Source organism: Gallinula chloropus, assembly GCF_964237585.1.
Source record: "Gallinula chloropus genome assembly, chromosome: 6".
Classification (NCBI taxonomy): domain Eukaryota; kingdom Metazoa; phylum Chordata; class Aves; order Gruiformes; family Rallidae; genus Gallinula; species Gallinula chloropus.
The window spans coordinates 33,793,590-33,816,303 of record NC_140091.1 but is presented as its reverse complement, the minus strand read 5'-3'; positions in this window follow the sequence as shown (position 1 = coordinate 33,816,303).

Sequence of the window (22,714 nt, the reverse complement as noted above, 5' to 3'; positions counted from 1 at the left end):
CTCTCCCTGCTCACATCCAGCACATCCTGGATTTTTTAAGTGTAATTGAACAGGAAAAAAAAAAAGGAGAAAGAGAGAGAAAAGGTGTTGCTTAGCAACAGCCTCATTCAAATGATCAGAAATTGGTATACTTGCTGGAATTTGGGAGACATCTCAAGGAGCTTGCCAGGTACACGGGCTGAAGAAAGGAAGGAGCTCATGCCCAAAATGGAGAAGGAACCCCCTACTGCGATGGGCTTAAGCACATGCACTTGATCCAACGTGGTTTGAAACTCACTTCCAGTTGCCTCAGTTCAACACGTTTGGGATTCCTTGGCAGTTGTTTCAGTAATAGAGGACTTGCTCTGTGGCAGGTAAATGTAGGTAGTTGGTTTGTGATGTTTTGTAAATGTCCTTATTTTCCTTCAATTTTAGGCACTCTTATCTTCTCTCTCCTCACCGTAGTCTCCTCGAAAAGGAAGCATGTCCTGAAGACATCCCGTTCCCTTTGGCAGACTGGGAGGACCAGCCAGGTGATGTGTTTGTGGTGCCAAATTCTGCCTTATGTTTTCTCCCCTGAATTCCCCTTCAAGAGTCCAACTCAGTGTGGGAAAAAGAGCAGAACCTCAGAGTGTGTACACCTGTCCGCCTGGGTGAGGATCCTGGGAGAGGAGGGCTTGAGGGTGACCATTCCCAAGTGAAATCCTGCATGTGCCATCTTCTTTCTCCTATGGGAGATGGCCCTTGTGCTGGAGGCCTGGGAGAGCAGCGAAGGGTCTGCACAAATCACGGCGGAAGGCTGTGCTCCATGGTCTTTTGGTCACGAGCTGCACCTTCAGGTGCTTTTTGTCCCCACATAGTGCTGTCACTGCTTTGTGCACTCTTAGGTTGACCACCCTGCTGTGGGGCTGCCCTGCAATAGCTGTTGTGTGACTGGATGTATTTCTTTTTTAAAGTTTTGAGGTCCCCCCCCCTTTCTTTCCGTGGTGTTTCGAGGGAGGAGAGAGGAGTGACTCCGTAGCTCACGTACTCTTGATTTGCTGTTCAGCAGCTTGGGGAGGGATCTCCAGCCTTCACACGTCCTTAGATCAGGTTGGATGAAGAGAAGCTCAGGGCTACGAAGATGATTAAGGGCTTGGAGCATCTTCCCTATGAGGAAAGGCTGAGTAAGTTGGGACTCTTCAGCCTTGAGAAGAGAAGACTAAGGGGGGACCTAATTAAAGTTTATAATTATCTGAAGCAGGGGATGCAGGGGGAATCAGCCAGCCCCTTTTCAGTGTCTGTGGGGACAGGACAAGGGGCAATGGCTGCAAGTTGGAGCACAGGGAGTTCCGCACCAACACGTGGAAGAACTTTTCCCCAGTGAGGGTGAGGGAGCCCTGGGACAGGCTGCCCAGGGAGGTGGTGGAGTCTCCTTCACTGGAGATATTCCAGCCCCGTCTGGACGCCTATCTGAGTGATATGTCCTAGGGAGCTGCTTTGGCAGGGGGGTTGGACCCGATGATCTCTCGAGGTCCCTTCCAACCCCTACAATTCTATGATTCTGTGATTGACACCCCAGATGCCTGGACTTCTGGAAAAGCACCGTGAGGTTGTGTGTTGTCCTGGTGTCACGGGCTAATCAAACTACTTCTGGTTTCCCCACTATTACTTGGCATCTCTTTAAGATCACTTTAAATAGTATCAATAAGACTGGTTGTCCTTCTCTCTGGACCCAGATGGGTGGATTTCTGTGCGCTGCAAGAGCTGGAGCATGTTGCCTCTTTGTGGCAGCATCGCCTTAAGTATACACACTTGTAAGGTGCAGAGAAGGAGCTGCAGGAGCCTGCATGAAACTCCACCTCTGTTCTGACATGGACCATTGCTTTACTCCTGCCAGCCTTGTCACTTTTGGGGAAGGGCTGCCTTTCCCACCAAGCTCCAAGTAAGAAGACAGCAAAGGAAAAATTAGTAATTTACCCCTCGTGAGGGAAGAGCTGAGAGAGAGGGAAAGTGACTGGTGCTCACGGGCGCTAGGAAGGAACCTAGTTAAAATTCTGTGCCTCGTTCCCTTTGTAGGGAGAGAATCCTCTCCCTGCGTAGAATGACTTGCCAACTCATTTGCAGAAACAATTATAAAAACAATTATAAAATGCAAATATTTATGAGTCACTGTATATGTTGTAATCTTATTTCCAAAACAAACATTGCTTTGTACTGTGGCTTCTAAGTGTTGTGAGGCGAGAGATTTTCCAGCATTTATCCCACTTTGAGCCAGGAGTTGTAGGGAATAAATGCTGGCAGTCAGACCAAGGGTTGATGCTGGGACTAGTAGAGCATCATGTACTCCTGGCAAGTTGTTGTCTCCATTTAACAAGTGCTTTTGAATAGATCCGAATTAGAGGTAAAACTTGGGGGTTTGGGATTTTTTTTTGGAGGTTTTTTTTGGGGTGGGGTTTTTTGTTTGTTTGTTTGTTTCCTTTGTTTTGTTTTTTGTTTTAATTGCTATTTAGGCAAACGTTGTAGCCACACAGGTGGTAACATTTAGATTGAATGTGGCTTGTAAGCCACAGTCGGGCGCTCTGCACAGGCTGCGCTCTGTCTCGCTTTTGGGAGCCCCCCTGCCTTGGCTGCTGCTGTGGGTTTTGTGCTGGAGTGGGCTGTGGGCCACAGGACGTGAGAGATGCAAGGTGTGCTGAGAGTGCTCGGGTACAAAGAGCTCCCAGGGGAAGGGAAGATGGGAAGAGGACCGAGGGGACCAATGAGGTTTAGGACTGCAGCACCTGGCACAGGGAAAGGAATGTTAGGCTGGATCCCTGCCAGAGGGGTCTTTGTGCTTGTGCAAGGGGATGCCTCCCCATGGCCCCTGCACCCCTCCCTGGCAAACCATCCTGCCCTGCAGCACTGGACAGGGGACTCTCTCTGACTGTGTGCATTGGAAAACCTTGTGAGGAAAAAAATCCAGTTGTACTGATTTTGAGAGCAAACTACTTGTGATCCAATATATTGGCAACTAGCAGGAAATAAAGTTGCTGCCATAAAGTTATACAATGAATATTGCTTTGCAGGGTGAATTCTGAGGCCTTTGTCTTGGTTATATTTCCCCCTATAAGAGAAAAAATGGAGGCTTTTTCAAAGGGTAGCCTGGCTGCAAGGAGCTGCATTATTTCTGCAGCAGTGGGTAATGTGGTTGTGTACAAATACTAATGGCTTGCGTGAAGCTCGAGTTCTCCAGGAGCAGAGTTAGTTATAAAGATTAAGACCAGGGCTGATAGACAGGTACAACGTCCTTTATCAAAATACAATGCAATAATACGAGAGAGTAAATCAAAGTGTGTGGAGGAAGCAGGTTCTTTCATTGAGGGAAATATCTCAGACATTAATCACTAACTTCTTTTTGCTGGGCAGATGCAAACGTGACAAAGGAGGTGATTTCCTTCTGAATTACTGTGCACAGTGGCTTTAGAAAGGAAAATTCACCATGGTGCATAAGGCCACTGGAGTAGGTGCTGGCCTCTGAGCTGAAGATTATGATGCACTTCTTAATTTGTCTCTATTTATAATTAAGCTCATCACCTAGAGTTTGGATAAATCAGGGTATAAATGCATTATTAGAGTGAAGTTACATAAAACGCATGCACCTCCAATACTAATGCGTTATATGTGCCTGCTGCACACAGCTGCATGGCACTCTGTGTTTATTAAAATCTTGCATTTGTGTGTTCCTGTAATGGCAGATCTTTTCTCAACTGCTGGTGAGCCTGGGGGTATGCAACAGCCGTTCATCATTGTACTCCGATGAAACACTGATAAAAATGAAACCGCTGCAGAGAAATGTGGACCTGCTGTAGCACGGGAAGCTACAATTTCAGGGGCTAATACACTTCTGTATCTCATAAATTGACTTATGCCTTGGCTTATTTTCAAAGAGCTCCTCTGTAAAATAGCAAAGAATATGTAGTCTCTGTATGCACAGAGATAACACAAATAGGAAAAAAAAAAAAGAAATGCAAATTGAACATAATATTATGTATTTAAGATGGAAGGAAATAATTTGAAGAAAAAACCCCTTGTTTGATAATATACCTACTCAAATTGTACCCAGTGCTTTGCAGTATGCTTAGAAAATGGTGTTCACTTAATTATAAAATCATAGGAGAGGAAACCAGGAAAGTCTGGTAATGTCTCTGGCAGAAGAGGTTTAGATCTCTTCCCCCTGTACTCCTAAGGGCACTCACTTTGTGTTCGGGTTGGGCGCTTGGAGAGCGGAGACTGAGAACTCCTCACTTCCCTTAAAACAACCCCGTGATGCAGGCTGGCTGGGGCACAGCTCGGCTTTCCAGCCTGGAATCACTGCGCAGAGGGAGCCTGACTGGAAGCACGCCTCCGCCCGCTGCCTCCTCTTCCAAGAGGTTCTGTATGCAAAGTGCTTTTGGGGTCAGTGGCCCCACCACATGCCATGTGCCCTACGTTGCATCAGCACTGTGCAGCATTGTCCTTGCCTCACCTCCCCTTGGGCCTTGGAGGGCTCTGGTGGCCTCTCTTGCTTTGTTGGCTGGTTTTTGTCTGCTTCATCAATTCTCCAAGAAGTACTATTTTTTTTTTTCCTGAAATGCCATGAAATGGACCGCAAAGGCATTCCTCATTTCGCTGGATTGTTTCCAAAGCTTTGGATTTTAGGAAAAAAGAATAAACACAATGGAGTTGCAGCTTCCTCCCATGGTGCAATCATCGCTGTGCTCTTCGGAGTGTAGGAAACGCAGTGAGAAGTTTGATCGTGAGGTGCTGGAAGGACCAAGCCACACACATGTGCTTTCTGAAACACGACGGCTGTTTCTGCTTCCTGAGAATGTGACTTAGTGTCAAATACTGTAGTACCCCTTCAGTTCTACCAGGACAGACAGCTTCACAGCTGTGGGTACCAGGACAGACCTAAAGACAGTTGGTTGTGGAATACAGATAATAGAACAGCTTCTATGACACAGTCCAGAATCTTTTTTCTTCAGCTGTCACGCGGTGTCTCTCTTCTTTAGGTTTTTTTTTTTATCCAACTCAAGCTAGACTGCTGAATGATGAGAGCTGGGTTTGTGCTTCATCATTTTCTCTCACAGAAGCAGGGAAGCACAATGCGTTTTATTTCATGTTATTAGCTGGGCTATCGCTGGGTTGCTTCGTGATTGCGGGTCTTTTCCTCTTGCCTCATCGTTTTCTGTCATAATGGAAAAAGCACAGTGGTGATGGAGGAAGCAACCAGCCATCAGGATGGGATGTAAAAGCAGTAAATTATAGTAGGGCAGAGGGTTCTGTGAAGATCACTTGCTCCTCTTTGCAGATATCTCTATTATACTGGTCCTTGGAGGTCACACGAGAAGAGAGTGAAATTTTAAATAGGAAGGACTGTTGACAATTGTAGCACGTTATTGCATATGTGTGCACGAGGGAGGATGCTTCTCTTGTCACAGCAACATTCAGTGCCATATATCATCCTGCCTTGCCAGCTCTTACCTGTGCAGGGGTACTGGAGCAGGCTGAACCTTGCAAGGAGCAAAGATGTCCAAGAACGGCTGTGGAGGTCCATGTGCTGTCAAAGGGGTAGCTTGGAGTAAACATGGTTTGAAAATGCACATTCCTAGCAAAAGAAGCTGAAAAGTCTTAGAATCACAGGTGTAATAATGAACGAGATGGGAGGTTCAGCTCCTTGGTATGCATCTGTGAGTACGTTCCGCAGCCGGAACCAGAAGCAGGTAAAGCCCTCCTTTCGGTACTTCCCTCATCACTCCACAGTTGGTGATGTTTTGTAATGACTGCTGGGCTTGGATTCTGCATTCAAAAGCAGAATAACAAAATAGAGATTGTCCAAACCTTCATAAGGCTGCTGATTATAAACACTACCCAAATATTGCCTACATTTGGGATGGCACCTAAGCAAGTGCTTATTTTGATCTTGTCCGTGATTGCTTTCCTGAACAGAGATGCTTCTCTGAACTGGGCCAAGGCAGAGGAGAATTGATCACAAATCAAACTAAACAATGGTTTATTCTTTGTATTTCTTTAACTTAAAACACTTTATCTGGCTAAGTTTTCTGACTTTCCTGATTAAAATGGCCAACATATATCTTTTCAGGACTTAGACCACCTGAGTATATCACTTTTAAAAGCTAATTTTTGACAAGACCTTGCAGAATGGCAATAATAGTTCGAAAATTACTGTTGTGTAGCTGCAGCTCTGTGCTGTTGTCTGTCAAGAGGTGAGCGTAGCGGGTCAGGGTGGGAAGAAATCCTAACCAATAATAGAGAAATACCCACATTCTGGTCCAGAGGAACGTGTCCATAAACAAATATTTACTAATGGAGCTCATAAAACAATTGGTTCTGAACTGGTGAAGGGTAAAATTGAGCCTATATGCTTAGTTTTCCTGGGAGTAATTGTCACAGCAGCTAAGAACTGAAATGAAGTATTGGTAACTACACGGTTTGTAAAACCCCTTGCTGGGCTAAAACAACTATTGTTTTCATGGGAGTGTAATTATGCTGTATGTACCTGGATGTGTTGGCCTATAGTATCATCAGTAAGAGGTGATGCTCTGTTGACTTTTGGGAAGTTAGCAACCTTCAGGGACAAAATACCAGGAAGGAGATGTATGTAAAGAGAAAAAGCTCAGCACAGACTTTGGTAACAACCTGTTGACTCAAGGCAAGAGAGTGGAAGGCCAATCCCTCTGACAGGGCTTAAAAAAATTATACTTAAGGACAGTAACAAAAGGTAACACTGCTGTGATGTGTTTAATATGACAAAATGTAATTTTTTTGAAGACTGAGCATCCAAGAAACATCAAATCACGGAGGAAAGAATTGGTCCAGAACAGCAAAACATGAGGAGCCATGGTATAAAAGAAACAAAAGCCAGCTTTGAAAGCAAGAATGCTATTCCACAAACTTATTATCGAAACTTTGCTGGCAGTGCAGTGCAGTTTTCCAGCACTGTGTAAGCTTTTAAACAAAAATACAGTACTCCAGATCATACTGTAGCCTCTGGTGCTAACCTCTTTTGTACTTGACTTTCAGAACTTCCCGCAAGGAGCTTCTCAGGTTAATATTTTGTCCTCTGAATTGCTGAAATGGATGTCCCAGCCAACCAAAATATTTCCTTACTCCCTAGGTTTTCCATTTATTCCCTAAAGAACACCAGAAGAAACTTTCACGTTATCTCTGTATTTCTTTGTACTTGGTTGACTTCAGTAAAGAACTGACCGTTACAGCCAACCCTCTCACCAGTCTGGACAGATGGGCAGCCTTTAGGTAGGTTTTTAATATTTGGATTTTATACCTTTCCTGCACTGGCAATAGCATCCTCTGGCAGAGGTTATGGATTTTCTCCTCATTAAACCAGTCCATAACCTGCATATATCTGCGTATCCTTATTGTTATTAGTGTCTGGGAGGTGACCACCTTTCAGACAGCAGCGGCTCTATTTGCACAGAGCCTGGAAACTTGGAGTCAATTATTTAACAGGTTGAGACTGGGCTGAAGAAGGAAGTGGGACACGCTGGTGTTTTAGGAGTGTTGAAAAGCCAAACCATGACTTGGACCTTATGGTGGAAATGCCTTCTTACCTGTAAGTAGACCATGACTCCTAGAGAGTATGGGATGGTATCTATCCAATTTGCAACAGCAGGTTTATCGTTAGGCATTCAGAAGGGAAAAGGAGAAATATGTCTGAAAAACAGTGACTGGGCATGCCTTAAAAAAGTAATCACTTAAGAGAGAAGAGATTTAAATATGGTTTTCTTCTGTAAAGCAGATCAGTTCTTCTAACAGTTTTTGAGCAGATGACCAGATCTTAATAAACACTCAGTTTTGTTACATGCACTTCAGATATTATTTTTAATTCTTTTCTGAATGATGCAAAATCTAGCAGCCATCCACCAGCAAGCTGTTATATCAGTGGCTTAGAGGAGGGTTGCTCCCCACACTAGCGTGCCACTAGTGCAATGTTCTTGTGACCAGTGCTTTTAGGAAGTGCCAGAGATTTCAGACTTAATTTTGTAGATGCCATTTAAGCCAGATTTGTGCTTTTCCTACCATTATTCAGGAGCTCTTTTGTGCTAGCTGTCAAGCACTTCATACATGTAGTTAGAGATTGAAGGATTTTGATGCTTGAGCTCTATATATTCCTCTCTGTTTACAATCAAAAGTAAATGCATTCCTAGATGAAAAAAGAAAGGAGAGAGGCTGGGACAGTGAGAAGCTGGGGAAACAGGAAATACTATTATCTTCTATGCTTCCAAGTGGAAATCCTAATGCAATGAACACTGTGGTTTCCCAGTTTGGCCCCGTTACTGTGTGCCTGGACGGTGCCTTGGTGCAGGATGTGATGGCTGGTGGGCGGCGAGGGTGGCTCTACCACATCAGCCCCCAGTGAGGAGCCTGAGGCCAGCGCTGCTTGCCTCTGCTCCCAAGGTCTTTACCTCGGTGCTTGGTGTTTCCCATGGTGTTTCTGCTTAAACATGCTCAGTCAGGCAATAAAACTGGGATAGTAAGTGGAGCATTTGTGATAGATGCTGAATGCATGAAATGTTTCCTTGTGGGATGGGAGCCTCTGTGTCTGCAAGAACAGCACTTTGAAGAAGGAAAGAAATCTCATACTGATATTTCTCCTGTAGTATATTAGAAGTTGTGTCATAGGTACAACTCAAAAGAAGTATTTAATGGCCTTAGAAGAGGCAGACTAAGAAAGTAGACTAACGGAGATATAAACTACCCACACAGTTGTAAATCTTGGGTTTTTTTCTGATCAGCACTACTCATGTACTCTAATGCCTGCCTCCAATCTTTTCATTTAGCTGACCAATAGAAATATGTATCACCATAAGCCATTTAGTCTGAAATGAAAAAAAAAAAAACAACACCACCTTTTGAGTTAAAAATCATTCTTCAAAGTAGAATTTCAAGAATTATGTATAGCCTCAAGCAAGTATCATTGCTTGATCAGTCTCAGCAAGGAGTGGCTGGGGATGTTTGCCTGGCTCAGAAAGTGAAAAGGATGCTGTGAGTGTTCAGCGTGTCTGTCCCCAGCAAAAGGATCACATAATTCTGAAGGCATAGAGTTTTGCTACCTCCATAAATACTTATGCTTATTCTGAGGGTGAGAATTAAGAAAGTAGGTGTTATCCTTCCCCCCCGCCCCCCAAAGTATGAGGAGGCTGTTTGAAGAAGCAGAGGCTTGAGGTGTGACAGTACAGTCAGTTAAGCTAGGAATACTGAGGATTGATTTTATAAAAGTTAATTCTTCTTCCTTTCAAGGACTGAAGGTTGTATACAAGGGCACGAGAATATATTGACTGGCTGGGAATGAATGCAGGGCTTAAGGAGTCTGTGGTGCTTTGTGACACATGTCATTTCTGGAAAAATGAGCCATCCAGAGAAACAGTTTGTCTGCCCTGATGTGCCAGGGAACTTTATGTATTGGTAACAGTGATGGAGTGAGAGTGCAGCAAAAGCTAAGCATTGCAAAAGACTTGAATTTTCATGAGGGACATAAGCAAAAGAGAGCCAATGCTGTCTGAAACACAGACCATAGAAACTGTGCTAATTTAGTGAGTCTAAGCAGCGTGCTGTGGTAGGTACTGGAATGCAGGTGTACCAAGTCAAGGACAGTTAAAACCCACTCAGTCACATAAGGGACCAAAAAGGAAGCTTAGACAGATACAGAAGGTCACTGGTTGATCTCATTTTTCTTTTTTTTTTTTTTCTTTTTTTTTTGGTAACCAGTAGTTTACTAGCAAAAGATGCTTTTCCACTGGGAAGATTAGAATTTTAGCTGTTTGAGGTCCTATTTCTCCTGCAGCCTTTTGAAATTAATCTTTTAGTTCTGTTTACGGGTTTGGGAACCATTTCCATCTGATGGTGAGTTGGGTTGCCTCCTTCCTCAGAATGCAAATCTTGCCTATCTCCTCAATGCTTTATATACTATAGGAGAAAGTAATTTTTTGCTAGTCTCTACATGCTCTGTAAACAGTTATCTTCTATGTGCTTAGACTATCTTTGACCTTGTGTCCTGGAACTGGTCCTTCTTTCCTGTTCAGGAGAACAACAACATGTACTTAAGCTCAGCTTCACACTGAAAGGTGGCCAGTGTCTCCCTCTGTTTGGAAAGCTTTTAAAATACCCACTTCCAGAGGTAATTCTGCTGAAATTTTGTCTTCTGACTTAAGAGTTTGCTCTTCTTGCCTTTGTTCTGGCAGGGTGCAGGTGAGTGTGGTAGCAAGGGATGTAATTTTTGCAGTTGTTAATTGTTTTGTTGAGGGAGAAGTATGCATTCCTTGAAGCAAAGAGAAGAACACAGAGAAAGAGAACGCTGCAGGTGTTAAAGTAAATCATGGGAAAAATATAAATACAACCTCCACCCCCAACCCAAATCCCCAGCATCAGAGAATCTCCAAGTTGTGACTCTATATTTTTCAGCACAGTATCCTAGACCATTTCTTATATGATGTTTCACTGTAACCTGTTCAGTCTCCTGATTTCCACATGGACTGACTGAATGCAACATTTATCACAGTGTTTTTGAGGCTTTTAGTTGGACTCCCACCCTTTGTGCCCCTGGTAGTGCGGTTTTTTGCATCTGGCTTACAGGAAATCTGATCTCTGGGGTTTTTTTTTTCTTCTTTTTCTCCCTGTTGAGCAAAGGCTTCTGTCTTTGAACTGTGTTTTAACACACAACTGGTTAAAAGGAGAAAAAAACCCCAAGCAAACAGAAGGGTGGTACCATCTCCCCTGCTGTGATATATGTGCAATAGCACTGGACATCATAACAGGGTGCACACCCCCTTCTGAACTGCTACTGTAGGACTAGTGGGATGTGGCAAATTTGGGAGCCACAACAGATGAAAGCCTGATATTAGAGGCTAAATGTTTAAGTGTTTGTTCTCTGCTCTGAACTGAGCTGTGAAAGAGTTTACCTCCACTAAGGAAGAAAACATGCACGTACAGTTGGAATCTCAAAGTTAATGTGTTTGGCATTGTTTTCCTGGTACAGGAGCCGATGGCCCTTTGATTAAATATGCACAGTGGAGACACTTTTTGATTTTTTGAAGAACACCACATTACTTTTCTGAATACAGAGGTAATCAAAATTCAGTCAAGTGGGATGACTCTGTGAGTTCTGACATCAAAGGGCAATGCGTTTGATTGATATCAGTCAGATGGCAATATTGTTTGAAGAAATATAGTCAGAAGGCTGGCAATTTAAAGGCTGTAAAAAGTTAGGGGAGATGTGAGTGCAGTGTTCCATACTGATTTCCAGTGTACAAGACTGTGTATTAGAGAATTGGCAGTAACATGGCAATCTTGTCTCTCTGACACATGCATCGTTTGAAAGGACAGAGAGGAAGAAAATCAAGCTCCTTCTTTTCAGGCAAGACAGTCAGTGGGGCATTAAGGCTACAGCAGTAAATAATTCTGTTGTTGTTGTGTTCCTTGCTGCATGAGACCGGGGTTTGCGTTTTGCTTGAAATATATAGAGCACGTAATATTACTGAACATTAATAAGCAACAAACAACTTTTTCTTCTTTGTCATAGGTTTATTTGTAGAGTGGTATTGATTCCACTGTCTGCATATAGAGAACAACAGCTCTGTTACGTCTTCCTGACAAATATCAAACATTAGCTGTATAGATACAGTTGGTTTTACTCCATTTCCCTGTCTTGTTTTTTGTCTTTGTTTCTTAATGTAAGTAATGGAACAATGTCCTTTTACTGTAAATGGTTCCTTTGCTGAATGTGTCACACAGTCATTACTCCCTGCAGGGTTAAAAACAATGCAGAAAGCTACCTATGGGATAAGAACATTGCCAGCAAAGCAAAGTGAAAAGAAATCATTCCAATTACTAGAAAACATTTTCCACTGCTGGCAAAAGGTATTGAAATTGTATCAAAATGATTACAACAAAGAAGTTAGTTTCACAATACAAAATTATGATAAAAAACTTGTCAGAACAGCCATGGAATTTTTGAAGAATTCAGTGTCAAGATAAAATGACTAAAGGCTACCAAATAAAGCCTTAATACCATTTGATACGTAAATGCCAAACTAGTCATAAACACTAACTTGAAATATACTGGTTCAGGAGGAAGAAGCAGAGATATTATTGAAGAATTTCACCTATCATCAGGGTTGTTCTTAGTATAACATAATTGTGGCTGCTAGTGGAGATATGCTGAAAAATCCTGGTGTTCAACATGGACCTCACTACACCAGGCATTGCTCAAATAGGAGGCAAAGAGTGACCTAATTTCAAAACAAAATTTGAAACATGGAAGATGGATATCATTGAGCCAGCATAGGTTCAACATGGTCTCAGCATGGGTGGTTTCTTTCTTTTTTCTTTTGAAGGAGTAAATCAAAGCATTTTTAAGGAAAGATATTTATGGGCTGCTGCCACTTGAGCATGAGGAACAGTTAGAAGGAAGCAGTATATCTTTGAAAATGTAACAAGTGGAAGACAGGGAGTCTTAAAAATACCCCAGTTCCGTATTTTTTCTTACAAGCTTTCTTTATCAATATTTTTTTTGTATCGTGAAAGGTGAGCTTGGGCTTGGTGTCAAAATGATGCTAATTTACAGAATCACAGAGGGGCTGAGATGGGAAGGGGTGTCTGGAGACCATCCAGTCCATCCTCCTTCTCAGAGTGGGTTGCAACAGTAGATTGCTCTGCACACAGCCAGATGGGTTTTGAAGATCTCAAGGGATGCAGACTCCAGAACCTCTCTGGTCAACCTGTTCCTATGCTTGATCACTCCCACCATTTATTTTTTTTTCCCTTATGTTTAAGTGAAATTCCTTGTGTTTCAACTTGTGCCTCTTGCCACTCATCCTTTGCATGGAGCTGAAGTTTTGACGACTCAACTCAGACCAATGTGATCAAATGCTGAGCTCGTTTATTGAAACACACACACAGCTTATATAGGTTTCTGTATCAGTACAGGAGTTCCATTGCGTTGCTATTGGTCAGATGCTCTGTTCACCCACCTTACCTGTGTCTCACTATTGCTAATAATTGGTTGAGGCTACACAGTCACATTGTTCCTTTTTAAGGCAGTTGTCAACGTTCTTGCAGTTTGTGATCTCATGGATTGTCTTGCAAGCTCGAGTTCTCACAGACATCTGCTCTCCTGTTACTGCATACTGACATGTCTCTGCTGCCTTCCCCAGGCCCGATTATATGGGGGTCAGGGATAAATCTGGGTGGGCCACAAAACCCACTCCTCTCAAAATGCATTGCTACAATCCTTTCACAGGGCACCACCCAGAAGGGTCTGGCTCTGTTGTCCTTCCTGCCTCCTACCAGGTATTTGTATGCAGTGTCCATCTTTGGGCCTGATCCTGTGAGAAATGAATATTAAGGGTCAGTCATCTTTATTTTCAGAGAATTTAGCTCATGTTGAAAACTCTGGAAAACTCAGGAGTGTTGTTCCTGTTGCCATCTTCTTCCTTGCTGGGAAGGGGCAGGAGGACAAGTCGTTCAGGGCAAGGCTGCAAACTGACAGCAGTTTCCATTCCTCTTTCTGCACCAATTTATCCCCATTTCCTCTCCTGGGGTCTGCAGAGAGGAGCTGTTATTCTGAATATCAGCATTTGCAGCTGAGGACAGTGGCGCTTCGGAAGCTCAGGCCTGACATGTTCACCTGGACAGGAGAGGAGGCCCTGGATGCGGCCTACGCGCCGTAGCTCTTGTGGAGATGGCTGCAAGGGGCTTGGCGGGCAAGCAGTGCTGCCTTTCTCTGGGACTCTGCAGGGTGAGATTTGGCAGCGGAGAGGGGCAGGGTCCGTTACAGAGTGGGAGCCAGGCAGGCTGGCGTTTGCAGCCCCCGCTGTCACTGGCTCTCTCCAAGCTCCAAAGGGACGGGAATAATTCCCTGTATCTCCCTGGTTCCCAGGGCAGGCACTAATCCACCCCCGCCGAGCAATTCAGGTCTTTACACTCTAAGTACGTGTCACTTTGTATAAAAGGCTCATTGCACCAGAGCTGTCAGCAGAACAGAAATAACAGCCCTGCACAATGACTAACTTCTGAGGGTGGGTAGGGGTCATACAGTATATTGTTGCTGTTCAAGAAAAGATAATCTTTCTTGGAGGTAACATCGCTGTTTCTGGCTCTCGAATATTAAGCTGTGCAACCTCACCAGTCACGTAATTTAGGGATATTTCCTTCGTAAGTGAATGGAAACATTACCTTGGATTTTTGGTCAGGCCAAATGACTGGCATTGCTGTGGAAAGAGAGGTGTTGTGTGTTTGTATAAAACCCCAGCGGTAAGAGGATGGTAACGCTGTGTACCTGATTAGTGTTCTGTCTTTCAATTCCAATTAAGTGCTAGTAAACTTGTTAACCTAAAGTTTTGGTTGTCTCTGTCTCTTTCTTTTCTTTTTTTTTTACAAAAGGGAAAGAAAAAAAAAAAAGGAGTTTGGAAACTCCTTTGGATATCTCAGCATAGTTTTGTTGCCAACAAGCTGGGGGATGTAGGCTGACATGCATCCTGTTTCTAATAGCACACACACTGTTTCTTTATTTAGAGCCTCTTTACCAGTATCAATTAAACCCCAGTTAAATTTGACACATCTTAACCTTGCGTTGGATCCAATTCATTGCTACAGCAGAACCCATATGGCACTGAGACAGTTGCAGGCATCAATTCATTGCTTATGTAGAGTTACTGGCTAAATGCCAAGCAGTAATCACTGCTTTTTGTTAATAGACATGTTTGCTTTTGCAGTCGTTTCTATACACAGTGCTCTAGATTAATTAGAACAAAATCTGTCATCCATCTAAGAAACAACCAGAACTCTTGGGGTTTTTTTGCCTCGGATTTAAAGAGAAATGAGTACTGGCAACCAAAGGTGGTGGTGGGGGAGAGTTACTTCATTTATTCTAGAATAACCTGTTTTATTTATTGAACACACATGAATCTGCTATTTTACTTAAATAAACAGGAAGGGGGTAATCGCTTGTTATCTAAAGTACACATACAACTTGAGGCAGTAGTTGCTGAAAGACTAATTGTGGTGTGTTTGGTTTTTTTTTAGTTGGATTTTTTAGGAAAAGCAAAAGACCTGCTGCTAAAGAAGTCAGAGTTATATCTGCAGTTAAATGACAGTTTTTACCTAAAGAAATGGTCAACTTATGGAAGGGCACATGGAGGTGGACTTGCAGAACCATGTACATATCTCTGAGATTTGGTTTATTGAAGCTTTCTCTTACTGTACTTAGTTTGAAACAACATCAGCTCTAGCAGTCTGGTATGTAAAAAGAAATATTTCCTGGAATTTTAGAGAGGTTTTTAACTAATGATGGGACAGTTCTATCAGGCTTGATGCCTGAATAATTAACACAGTTGTGGGAACTAGTGGATACTGGTCTTCTGGTTAACCCATTAACATTTTAAGATCATTTGATGCCACATCCAGATCTGTTGTCGTGGTTGACACATACACGGTGACCGATGTTAAGCCTGGGATGTACTTGAGTATTTCACAGCAGTAAAACGGCGACACTTGTAAGCTGCGGCATGACGCGGTAGAAACAGCATAAACTTTTTCACTGCAGATTCTATATCGGTGCCTACCACCATCAAAGTAGTTTAAGAAACCCTCTTGGGTCATGCCATTGTCTAAATTGTGTAGTTTTATAATCTTTTATAGTCAGTAATGTGCTCTATAATCAGTTGAGTCTCATCTTCACCAAAGCATTTTTGAGGCGATTTCTTCAGGCTAGCTGGTTGTGTTTGTGTGCGTTCCCAGAAAGGTTTTTTTTGGTTAACCTCATTTGGAAGCAAAACTTTCTGGTCCCCAGTTCTTCCATTCACAAATGTGTCACATAGGAGCAGATTAAAAATCCACTGGGGCTTTCCATTTGATTCATTAGGATTTGGATGGTGTCCGCTGTCCTGATTAAAGACCTCAGACTACCGGTTGTCAAACTACTGCTCACTTGGCTGTTACTCGCCAACACTTTGCAATGACTCAATGTTAAGAGAGAGACCTAAAAATACTCAGCAGTCAATGATCAATGGTAATCTCCAGTTTTCATTTAGAGTAGCAATACTATATATAAGCTTTGAGGTATTTCCATTTACTTAAGTGATTGAATACAATTTATACCTTAGCAGAGGATCCTGTCAACAGCCACCCTTGCCTCTTCCTCAGTACTGATTTAAGCTCCATATGTATCACATAAGAAAATGCACGTGTCTGCACATAAATGTATATGTACCATATAATATCTCTTTATCATGAAAGGACAGTAAAAATACCCCTGTTTTCTGGAAGTTATAATCACTTTCAAAACTTTTTCCTAACGTCGAGCTAATGTTTTAGTATTCCAGTGCTGTTGGTCCATTGTTCGGAAGTACAGCTTTATCAGCAGAATGTGTGGCAGATGGTTTACATTTGCATTAGCCTTCTGGAAAAGGAATCAGCTCCCACCAACATAAGCTTCAGCTTTTCTTTTCAAAATTTACAACAAATTCGTCAGAATGGCATTTTTAGAGGAAAAAAACCCCAATATGACTGTCTTTGCGTTCCCTTTTTGAAGAGGAAAAATGAGTCCTGTTCTAATGCCCTCATCTGCACATATATCTTCCATCCCCTCCCCCAGTGTTTGTTAAAATGATTTAAGTATTTCATTATGCAAAATGACTTTTATAAAAAGACCTTCCTTTTTGCCCCACAGACATTCTTAATTTCGTTTGTCACTTGTTATAGAGTGGAGTTATGTGAAGCTAGGATATATTATTTGTTCTAGTCTGTATTGGATAATTTATTACATTAAGAAACCAATAATTTTCAAATATAATCAGATTTAAGTTTTTAATAAGATTCATCCTCCCATTCACACTTGCTTAATTTAAGGATATTAAATCTGCTCAGGAATGAGCTGCCTCTCAAAGCCTCATGTGCCTATTAAAGGATTTTATTCCTGATGTGTTAATAGGATTTAATTATATTAGCCCCGTAGTCCAGAGACACACCGCAATTGTTAAACTTGATAAACCAGACAAACGGATGCTAAAAGAGTGATGGCCAGCTCCTTAAAAAACCTAAAAAATTACAAGGTGCTAATATTTTAATATCTTTGCTATGCAACTATAGGTTTGCATAATGCTGAAATACTAAATCTTGAATGTTTAACAGGCTGTAAATATTTTTTTTTCTCAAGGAAAAAAAGAATTCAAGGCTAATGAGGAAATTAATAAGGCTTTTTAATGAGTGTTTATCTTTGTTTCTTATTTCTGATTCCCAGAGATTAATTTAGATAAACTTTCAGTTTTTCTCTTCTCATGGCATCCTCTCGTTGTGTACAGACAAAAGCTGCAGCGAGTCATTCTGGAAACTCAGCATATTAAACACTGTCTCAATTTCTTTGTTTCCCGTGGCTAATTAGGTTAATGGCACAGTGACAGAAACAGAAAAGAAACGGCTTGGGACGTTTTGTGGAGACGTGGTTAGGGAGAGGGAGGGAAGAGAAAGGCGCAAACTCCTGTAGTCTGTAACCCTCATCAAGATCTCCTTCGGCGGCACTGGCATCGATCAGCAGTGCTGGCTGCCATCAGGCTCGCCCGAGTGGTGAATGTACAGGAGTCAGTGCTGCTGATGGCTGCAGGCACGGCGGGGATGGAGGCAATGGCAGGGTTTGCAGAGATGCGCAGGGAAGGAGGCAAAATTAGCACTGCGCCATCCGGTTGGACATTTTTGCTTCCAAAATTAGATTGACGTGCGTTATGGCACGTTTCCACTGGTAATCACAGACAGTCAACATGTATTTCGAGAAGATTTAGGCCCTGAGTTTTTCTCTCACTTGCGCAGAGCTAGACTTTGAGGCTCTCAAAACATGGTGTAGGCTGCGTTTGTTTGGAGAAGCTGAACATATAAAGTAGGCTTTCGTTTTAAAAAAAGGAACTTTCTGGCACTTTTCCTTGCCATGATAGCCTGGGAAATGTAAACTGATATAAACTGTTTTTTGGGTTAGAAAGGAAGTAGAAGCAGAGTTCTATTTTGCCCAGCGAGTGGTTGGTGAAGGAAGTGGTAAGGCAACATGCCACCTTTCCACTGGTCCCCCAGCCTGCCTGAGCCACCTAGCCAAAGCCACGGGCTGGAGAGTGGATGCTCTGCTGTGACAGCAGCAAGGAGAGGAGCACGCTTGCTCTGGGTGGAGCTGCAGGAAGATACATGACAGAGTGAGTGTAGGGTCTACACGTAAGATAACCCTGTTCTTGCCAGTCTTGTGGCTCTAATGAAATGAGCTTTCTAAAAATACTGTGATTAGGGACTCTAGCTTGTGACAGAAAATACCAGGGACTGGCTGTGGAGGGAGCAGGATGGGTTGAGCAACAGCTGAGGACAGCGCTTGTTAAGGCTCCGGGCAAGGCTGTCTTTGAACCACCTACTTCAGCCTTTGGTGTCAGCTGATGTAGGAACCAAAAGCTACAGTGAGTGTATCCAAAGCTACAGTGAGAAGCTGAGACAAGCTGTAACCCAAGGCTGCCAGGCCTTGGCTTTCTGCAGACAATGCAGACACTTAAGCATCTGGAACAGGTAGTCTGAACAACAGGCACATAATTCTGGTAGTCTTTTCGTACCTGAGTTCTGCATTTTTGTACCCTTGTAATGCCTTGGCTAGCTACACTATACCTCATTTCTACTGGCTGTGAGTAGGTTTTTTAAGACAACATTGTGGTTTTCATGCTTATTGTTTGACAAACTCCTGATAAAATCATTCATTTAGGCTTGCTATCTACGGTTTGAGCAGTATTATTGATCACTTTGTCTGTCTGCATTGACATATATAAAAGGCTGGGCATATTTATTAAAGATGAAAGGTATCCTGCTCAAAGGCGAGCGGCTGTAAACACGCCGGTTGTCACCATTTATACATATATTCCCTTCCTTCTTTGCCTGCAGTTCTGTGTGAGAAGGTCTTTCCTAATTTAACTCAGGATTTATAGCTCCACAGTGCTTTTTTTTTTTCCAGCTAGGTGCCCATATTTCTTTTCACATGAATCTCCCCGGCATTTACAGGGGTGTTAGCTGCCTTGTGTTGCCAGCAGAACCAGAAGCTGAAACGGTAGCTGCCAGCCGGGATTAGCCGAGTGTGCTCCTGGCATATCAGATACCAGGAGCGGGAACGCAGCCGTCTGCCAGGTCTGGAGAGGTGCTTACCCTGCTCTGCCTCCCCAGAGCCCCCCACCTTCCATCGCTCCGACTATAAATTATAAAAGCTGAAGTGACGTAGGAACTGTGTTGCTGTGAAAAATACTGGGAGTTTGGAATTCACCTCCCTTCCTCTCCAAAGTTTCAAGCCTTTCTGCTGAAGCAGGAAGGGTGGTCAGTGACAGAGGAGGGGGGGCACAGTGCTCATCTTGGGACAGTGGGGCCATGCCTCGTGGAGTCGAGACACTGGAGAATCTCTCACATGGAGGAAGGTCTGAAAACACATACTGGGGCTGTCAGCAATGCCAAGGAATTCAAACATAAAAGTTTAATCGTGAAGGAAAACAGGAGAGGTGAGAGTAGGAGAATGTATTTCACACGGGCTCCCAAAGGAGAACTGATTTACAGTTCGAAAATTAATAGCAGGGCTGAAAAAAAATCAATGTTCTTGGGCAGATAAAATGATAAAAATTAGGAGGCACTCTCTATAGAGACAAGGACTAGACTATTATGTGGGTAGAAATAGGTCACTGTGCACGCTGGGAGGAGTGGGATGAGTTTCATAGCACAAAGTGCAAGGTCCTCTGTTGAAGGCGTGATAGGGAGAAAAGAGAAGAAACCTTTGTCCGTTGGTAATGAGACACTATAGCCCAAGAAGAAAGATGCCTACAGCTTGGGAGCCGGGGGCAGTGGGGGAGGAGGGAGGGGTGTACACTCTGCACCCCCAAACAAACATCCCATCCTTGCAAAATGTAGCATGGCTTGGGAAAAACCAGCAACTTGAGGTTCGCTGCTGGTGGAAGCAAACACTGCAGTCTTTAATAGAGTTTTGAATTTACTCTGCATATCCTTTTATATGCACTGATGCATCTCTCTAATTCCTCATATGTGGGGTTTGGTGGGGAGAAGTATGTATTTGCACTTGAGATGCCATTGTAATTCTTGTGATCTGTACTGCACACACTTTACCTCTCTTATTATACTGTCAAGATCATTTTATCCATTTCTCATCCTTTCAGTGCTTACTTTGAATTTTCTTGTCAGGCTCCTGCATGTCTTTGGCTCTTTCTAAGTCTCTTCATCCTGCCTTTGGAGTAAGTTGTTTCTGAGGTACAGTAGGAAATCCACATTTCAACTACTTTTCTCTACATCTCTACATGTCTCCTTGTCCTTCCCTGCACCCACCCAGCCTGTTGGGCATGTTTTCTAGTTGATGCCCTCCTTCATAAACATTCATTTGGGTTTCTGTTTGGGTCCATCTGTCCATGCTCCGCCCCCCCCCCCCCCCCAAAAAAAAAGTAACTTCAAAAGTAACTGTTTGGAGTCCTTTCCACGTGTTTCTTCAAAGTGGAAACCATCTGGTGCTGTGTTTGGCATGTTTCCCATGGGATTTGGGTGGTAGCAGGCACAACAGACCTCGTGTCCAGCCCTGTCAGGTGCTGGTCGGACCCAAGCTGCCGTTGCTGTTTCTGCCTCCTCCTCTACACTGTGTTTGTTGCTAGCTAGCATCAACATCTCTCTCAGTTGCTCTTGAATTCTCATCCTTACTTCTGTTCTTGCAGACTTAAATTGAGGCTGAAGAAAAGGTCACATTAATAACAAAAGTATTAATTTCTGTGCGACCAGAGCAGTTCGGCTCAGTGCTACCAGGCACTGTTTCGTCTTGCTTGTGTGGTTCATGAACTACGTGCTAATTTTCTTTATATTTAATTACCTTCGAATGTCTCCTGTGCTTCAGGGTACAAGCCATCTTCTGACTAATTAGGGCTTTTTCTCTGAACAGGCTACTCCCTATAAGTCTATGAAGGGTTTCTTGTAGTTTCCTTTGAAGCATGTGGCAACCAGCCTGTGCCAGCAGTAAATGGATTGCTGGACGCTCTGCTCCTCAAGTTCCTTTGTCATTAAATCTACAAATTTACACAAAGCAAAGTTAATAAGTGTAGCTGATTGAGCGGGCTTGGATCAAATCTTTGGCATGCAGATGTAATGGAGTGCATATTGGGTGAGCTATTGTGCTTAAAAGAAAATAAATATATTTTATCGTAAGACAATTACCCATTCTCTTGTGATAAGTGTGTGCTACGTGTTAGCTCCTCTTGATCCAGGCTTTGTCAGACAAGTCTCTGTGCAGGCATCAGAATTTTGCCCCCAGTATTGCTTGGTCAGTGATTAAATCGGTGCGTGCTGCGTGTGAAAAGCACCCCAGCAACGCTAAATATTATTATTGATTAGGTATGTAGCAGTCAATACAAACATATTGTGTTTCGACTGCAAAAATGATCATCTTAAATTAGCTAATGATTTTTAGCCTGATTTCTCCACAAAATGAGACATTATGCAATTGCTCTTTCTGCCTGACTGTTCACCCCCTCCCCTGCCCCGGTCACTTCTGGACCTCTTGGGTTCAGTCAATGTCAGTCTGGGTGGAGATTTCAAAGGCATCGAGGCCGTAAGTTTTCCAACAGGGCATCTGAAAGTCCTCCTGACACCCCGCTCGAGGGCAGCGCGGTTGAACCCGATCAGACCCACAGGCACTCACCTCGGGCAGAGATGTGCGCCGGAGCCGGGTTTCCCTGTCACTGCCGCTCACTGAGCAGCCCAGAGGGTTCTATGAAAACCTGCAGCGTTTGGTTGAGGAAGAGACGGTGCATCCCCCACTCTCTGCGAAGTGTCTATCTGAAACACTGAGGCTGGGCAAAGAGCTGAGTCAGGGATATCCCTCACTTGAGAGCTCAAGCTCATACTTCTTCTTTCCTGTGTAGATCTGGTTCCCTGTTTCGACAGGCGAACCAAACACTCGTGCTGGGCGCTGGAGTCACGCTTTCAACAAGAACAAGACCCATTTATTGCAGCAAATGGTTATATTCTAAACAGCAGGAGCTGCCTCCCCGTGCAGGAGTGCCCTTCAGCACAGGTCGCGCTGGGCTGCCTCAGCCGGTGGACACCTCCTCCCGGGAGCTGTGTCTCCACAGCCTCTGTACAGAGACACTACCACCTCCTTTTCCAAAGTTGGGTCATTTCCAAGCATAAGAGGTTCTTCAAGCATGAAATTCTACTTGACCCTATTAAGGCTTTCTCAGCATCAGATATGTACACTGCAGAGTGGATAATGTTCATAACTCATTTCACATTACCCCTGGGTAGTGCCAGTGGAGAAATCCTGTCTAGTCTAATGCAATCAAAGCTGTGAATACAAGGAAATTGAAACATCTGGCCAGGTTTCTCTGCTGTGCCCCAGGAGGTGTAACATGAGAGATTCGGGTCAGAAGGAGAGGGGACAAAGGCATCGATCCAGGGACACGCGTGCTGCAGGGGACACGTGTCCCAGCAGTGTCGCCAGCAGCACCAGGGTGCAAGGGCCGGGCAGGTCACCTCCACTCATTTCTTATGCCTGCACTGAAGTTCAAAGGGGCAGCTGCAGTTCATCTGAACTGGTCTAAGGAAACCCCGGAGTGGGCACCAACACCTAAGCACCAACAGCTGTGGTGCTGTAGGCTGGTGGAGCTCGTCTGGGCTAGCTGCATGAGCGTTTGAATCCACTCGGTACGCT